The sequence below is a fragment of the Vidua chalybeata genome, chromosome Z (genome assembly GCF_026979565.1).
Source record: "Vidua chalybeata isolate OUT-0048 chromosome Z, bVidCha1 merged haplotype, whole genome shotgun sequence".
NCBI classification, from domain to species: domain Eukaryota; kingdom Metazoa; phylum Chordata; class Aves; order Passeriformes; family Viduidae; genus Vidua; species Vidua chalybeata.
This window is the reverse complement of record NC_071570.1, coordinates 32,830,874-32,836,881: the sequence shown is the minus strand read 5'-3', so window position 1 is coordinate 32,836,881 and position 6,008 is coordinate 32,830,874.

Here is a 6,008-nt window from a genome sequence, read left to right as displayed (position 1 = left end):
CTTCAAGCTTCATCATCATTTTTGTGTAAGGGAGAGCTGTAGTTTTACCATCCAGAGAGCAAAGCTGTAGGCTTGAATTTCTCTGAAAATAGTCCGCATTTGATGCACAGGTAAAGATTAATTTCCTGTGCTTAAAATGGACACAGCTTGTAAGAATGGCTATCCTCTTGAATTGTATAACAATATATAATGCTAATCATAGTTCACAGTAATTATTAGGTTTTTTTTTTTGATTTCTTGAAGTTGACCCCTCTGGTATCAGCTTGCTGTTAAAAAACATGGTAGTGTAGGCAGTTGTCCTAATATTGCATGACGCCCGTTTTGGAACCCTGCTCATGGGCCCTCCAGCTGTACCTGCACAGTGCACTGTCATCTTGAGCCACTGGCTTTAGCTGTGCCAGTCCTGTGTGCCTTTAAGCCTCTCGCAGTCCTGATTCCAGTGATTCATGGCAAGTTCCTTGGCATGTGTCAACTTCCATTGCTTTCATTCTGCAAGAGGACTTCATTAATCAGTTGCTGGTATAAACAGGGCCAGCTATTTCCACATTAATTTTTGTTGCTGTCTGCAAGCTGCTTTCAGAAAGATGAAACCAGTATTTAACTGGAGAAGTCCAAGCAAGCCTCCCAATGAATTTGTGGCTGGCATAAGCTCATGAGAGAGAAGGAGCTGGGAAGCACTGTGCTGTTGCAAACTGGGTAGTGGTTGGGGCAGCCAGGGTGCCCTGCTTAGCTGCTAAGGCATCATCTTTTCAGAATGCAAAGCATTACGTGGTCTGCTTCCAAGCCTGAACCTTGCCTGTCACATTAATTTGGAAATCCTTCACTGCCAGAGGAGGCTGGCAATTTCAGTAGAAGTTAACCAGCAGAGCTCTGAGATAGTGGCATCAGGCTCAGCATGGATTGTGCAAGATTCATGATGATGCTCAGGGCGACTTCTAGTGACATTCTTTGTGTCTTCACTGCTTGGTAACGGATCAGAGCAGTGATCAGCAGTCTGCTGAAGAGGGAATTCATCCTCCATCACTCTGAGTATCCCTTCTCTCCTGAGCTGACTCTTCTCAGCTCTCTGTGAGGTTATGGGGCCCTCTTGATCTGTGGAGGAAGTTGGATGTCAAGGGTACTTGCAGTATTCCTAGTGTAGGGGTGTGGTTCCCCAGGCAGCTTCCATGGCATTCTGGAAGGAGGAGAGCAGGAAAAGAGGGGTGTGGGTGTATGGGTGTGTGGGTGTGTGTGTGCTGCTGCTGCTTATTTGCCCTTTTGCTCTTAAAGCTGCTGTTCTTTCCTGGCCACTGCTTGGCAGACCGTCCCATGAGCTGATCTGACTTGCTAAGCACAATAAGACCACCCCCCCCCCCCCAGGCTTTTGCTGCTGTTTTGTTCTCTTCTATTGCAGTGAGCTGAAACAGCTCATATAAAATAGCTTATAGAAGGGCCAGAGTGACCCAGAGAGCAGGAAGCCCATAGGTGGTGTCAGAGTTGCTGATTTGACTCCCTGGGTCTTACAAAGCTGTGCTTTCAGACAATTCTGTTTTGCATATAAAGGTGATGCTGTGCTTGCTCGAGGTCTCACTGCCTGCCAGGCTGCTCTGCTCCCCACTGCATTCTCCTCCCCGTGCTGGTTCTGGTGCTTACCTGGCAACAAAGGAAGCCATGTCAGAACTGCAGCAAGAGAGAGCGGTGATGTTCTGCCACCTTAAAGAACTATGCATGTCAGCCTGTTGGCACAGCAGGCAGGTGTGTGTCAGCCACAGCAAAGGAGCGGGTGGGGATAAGAAGCCATGCTGCAGGGCAGGAGTGGGCCCATGGCTCAGGACGGTGAAGGGAGTAGGAAAGCACATTTCTGCTGGGGCATCCTCTCCTCCTCCCCTATCAGAGGGACAAGACTTTCTGGGAGCTTAAATTACTTTCCCCTACAGAGAGGGAAGAGAAATCCAAGAACTAGTAGAGGAAGTGTTTTATCAAACTGACAGCCAGGGTTTATGCTTGTAGTGTTTGCTGCCTTGCAACTTGTGGACAAAACAAGTCAGTTGGTGAGGCAGCAGTAGTGACTGGCTGGGTAGATTTGGAGGGTTAGGTCATGCTGTTCATGGGATTCCCAAGCTCAGCACCACTTGAGCAGCAGCCCCAAGCTCTGTCTGGACCCAGAAGCCCTGGGCAGCCAGTCAGCCACTTTGCCAGGAACATTGCAGCAGATTTAATCTGCTCTAAAGAGCATCAGTAAACCAGAGTGCAGTGAACAGGAACATGGTACAGCAGGGTGACCAGGAAGGGCTCCTTTGACCATCTGGAAGGAGCCAATAGAGACAGATAAACAGACTCAGTATCTGGTGGGGACGAGCCACGAAAAGATCCTTTCAGTCTCAGTTTTATCAACCTAAGTTAATATTAGCATAAGCTTCAGTTGTAGTGTTTCTGCACCACAGAGCTCATTCCCTTGCAGCTGCTGGAGTCACTGACCCAGCCATGTCAGAGGCCTCCAGTTGGACAGCAGACCTGCTGATGACAGATGTATCTCTCCAGAAGTGTCTGATGCCTCTCAGGCTGGGCCAACAGACAGTTCTTTTGCAGAAGGTGTGCTGCAGTTGAAGAGACATGTAACTGGGTGAAGGAGCAGAGGAAGAAGTGAGCAAATTAAGTAGTATTTGAGTGAATGAGTGATTGACCAGTTATTTACAGATCTGCTACACTCTCAAGACTCTCAGGAGTCTCAAACCTCCATGGTAGTGGAGAAGCTGATGGACTCAGAATCCTGCAAGGTAATTAGCCAAGGGTCTGTTGAAGATGAAGGCTGAAAGCAGGTCACTGCATGTACCAGGAGGAAGATTCCTCCTCCTGAAAACAATTAGGACTAGCACCTGTTGCAAAAGGTATGAGGTCCTGGAACTAGAAGTCCAGACAACAGATGAGGTGGGTGAAGATCCTTCTGGAATAGTGGGGCCTTATAAAACAACACCACCTGTACTCCACATCACAACCATGTCTTTTAAGAGAAAAAGGGGTAGTTTTATTAGGAGACTCCCTTCTAAGGAGAACAGAGGGCCAATATGAAATCGGACCCAATGCACAGGGAAGTCTGCTGGCTCCCAGGGGCTCAGATAAAGGATGTTACTGGAAAGCTCTCCAGTCTAGTAAGGCTATTTGATCACTATCTGCTATTGGTTGTTCAAACTGGCAGAGACATAAAAACAAATAGAAGTCTGAGGTCCATCAAAAGAGCCTTCAGGTCCTTGGGACAATTGAGAGTCTGAAGGATCAGGAGTACAGGTAGTGATTTCTTTGATTCTTACAGTAACAAAAAATAATTCTGATAGGATGATGGACCAAGGGAGTCTCAGTGCCCTGAGCTGAAGGACCGTGACTGTGAGAATGATCAGCTCCCAGCTGACCCTGAGCTGATGCTCCAGCTGGATCCCTACAAATCTATGGGGTGTGATAAGATTCATCCTATCAGGATGGATAGGATTCATTCATCAGAGAATCCTAAAAGAGCTGAGTGATGTTGCAAAACTTCTCTCAATGATTTTTGAACAGTCTTGGGAATCTGGAGAGGTTCCATCTGACTGGAAGCTGGCAAATGTCCTGATTTTCAAGAAGGGAAAGAAGGAGGACCCTAGAAAACACAGGCCTGTCAGTCTCACTTCAGTGCCCAGTAAAATAATGGAAAAGATTATTCTGGGAAGTATTGAAAAAATAGCTGGAGGACAATTTTGTCACTGGTCACAGTCAGCACAGCTTCATGTGAGGGAAAATCCTGCTTGTTGAACCTGATTTCCATTTATGACAAGGTAGCACATGTAGGGAAGCCAATTAATGTGATCTTTTTGAATTTCAGTAAAGCTTCCATTGCTCTCTCTCACTGCATCTTTCTGGACAAAACGTCCAGCTCACAGCTGGACAAACACATCATGGGATGGGTCAGAACTGGCTCATGAGCTGGGCACAAAGGGTTACAGTGAAAGGAGTGACATCAGACTGGGGACCTGTCACTACGGGGGTTCCACAGACCTCCATCACCAGGCCCGTGCTCTTTGCCATCTTCATACATGACTTGGACAAAAGATGAAAAGAAATACTAAGTTTGCTGATTACCCTAAACGTGGAGGAGCTGTTGACTCCCTTGAGGGCAGAGAGACCTTAAAAAATTAGAAAGATGGGCAATCACCGACCATATGAAGTTTAACAAAGGGAAGTGCTGAATTCTGCACCTGGGATGGGGCAGCCCTGGATGTACAGACAGAGTGGGGAATGAGAGGCTGGAGAGCAGTGCCATGGAAGGGGCCCTGGGCCTTGGTCCTTCACCATGGCAAGCTGAACATGAGCCAGCAGTGCCCTGGCAGCCAGGAGGGCCAAGGGTGTCCTGTGGGCATCAGGGACAGCATCACAGCCAGGCAAGGGAGGGGATTGTCCTGCTCTGCTCTGCTCTGGGGCAGCCTCACCTCGAGTGCTGGGGGCACTTTTGGGTGCCACAATAGAAGACATTAAACTACTAGAGAAGATCCAGAGGAGGGCCATGAGGATGTTGAAGGTTCTGGAGGGGAATCCTGATGAGGAACAACTGAGGTCACTTGGTCTGTTCACCCTGGAGGAGACTGAGGGGCTTCACTGTGGTCTCCAGCATCCCCAGGAGAGGAGGCAAAGAGGCAGGCACTCCACTTTCATGAGCAGTGGCAGGACGCAAGGTAATGGCCTGGAGTTGCGTCCAGGGAGATTGGGGTTGGATTTTAGGAAAAGGTTCTTCACCCAGAGGGTGGTTGGGCACTGGAACGGGCTCCCCAAGGAAGTGGTTACAGGACCAAGCCTGACAGAGTTCAATTAATATTTAGACAATGCTCTCAGGCACATGGTGTGACTCCTGGGGTATTGACTGTGTGCAGAGCCAGAGCTGCACTTGGATGATCCTAGTGGGGCCCTTTCAACTTAGGTCTTGGCTGTTTGTTTCCTAAGCACTGCAAGGATTTAATCTTATCTTTTTAGTGACAGAAACCAATGTTTCCTACCTAAACGGAAGTGTAAGTTAAGCAACTGAGTTCAGGAGAGTTTAAATATACATATACTAAAATACAAACATTTTTAAGACTCCAGTACTACAATTAGTTGCAGTACTGCATTTAGATGCAACAATTAGTTGCATCAAAACAAGAACCAGATGGGGTCAGTCCTTATAATTTATTCTAACATTGATCCTTATGCTAAACAACTAAAAAAACGGAGGTGCAGCCTGTAACTGAAGTGTTTTGGATAGGTATTTTGTTTTGCAGATTGTACTGACCATCATTAGAAAGACATCCTTGTATCTCTCCATCAGGGGAAGCAAAGCTCATTACTTGGCAAATTATAACTTTTGCTGTTTAGAATTATACCAGCTTGTACTCCTGTCTACTTAAAAAAAAATAATAATTTCTTTACTTGAAGATTTCCTGTGCCAGCCACTGCAAAAACACGCATGCTGGGTCTAGGAAAGAACTCCACTAACTCCATCTGGCATTTGACAGAATTGGTACGCAAGATCTTACAGCTTTTCAGGGTCCAAGATTAGTGCTTGTTGTCTTGAGGGACTGGAGAATCAAGGCAAAAAGCATTTCAAATTGTTTAAGTTCAACATTAAGGCCTAAGCCAAGTAAAATTTTTGTATTCACAGCTGTAATCTAGCTTGATGTGAATTTACGAGTTTGGGTGAGTTTTCTTTCCCCAGAAAACAGGTATGTGTTCCATACAGCACAGGTGTAGTCCAAACACTGGGTGACACTGCTGCAGTGCGTTACCTTGAAGCTACAACTAAGTCCCACCTGAGATTTGCTATACTTTAGCCATGTTTCAAAAGTCTGATGGAAACCACAACTCATTAGCTACCTGCATATCACTGCATGCTGTATTTTTCACTCCTCTGTGTATCTCTACATAGATGGCAGCATGTACAGAGTTCCTAAAAGTGCATTCAGAGTTACTGCTAAATATCCCTGGAAATGAAGTAGCAAACACAGTGCAGATGCATGGAGAGCTTTACAAAT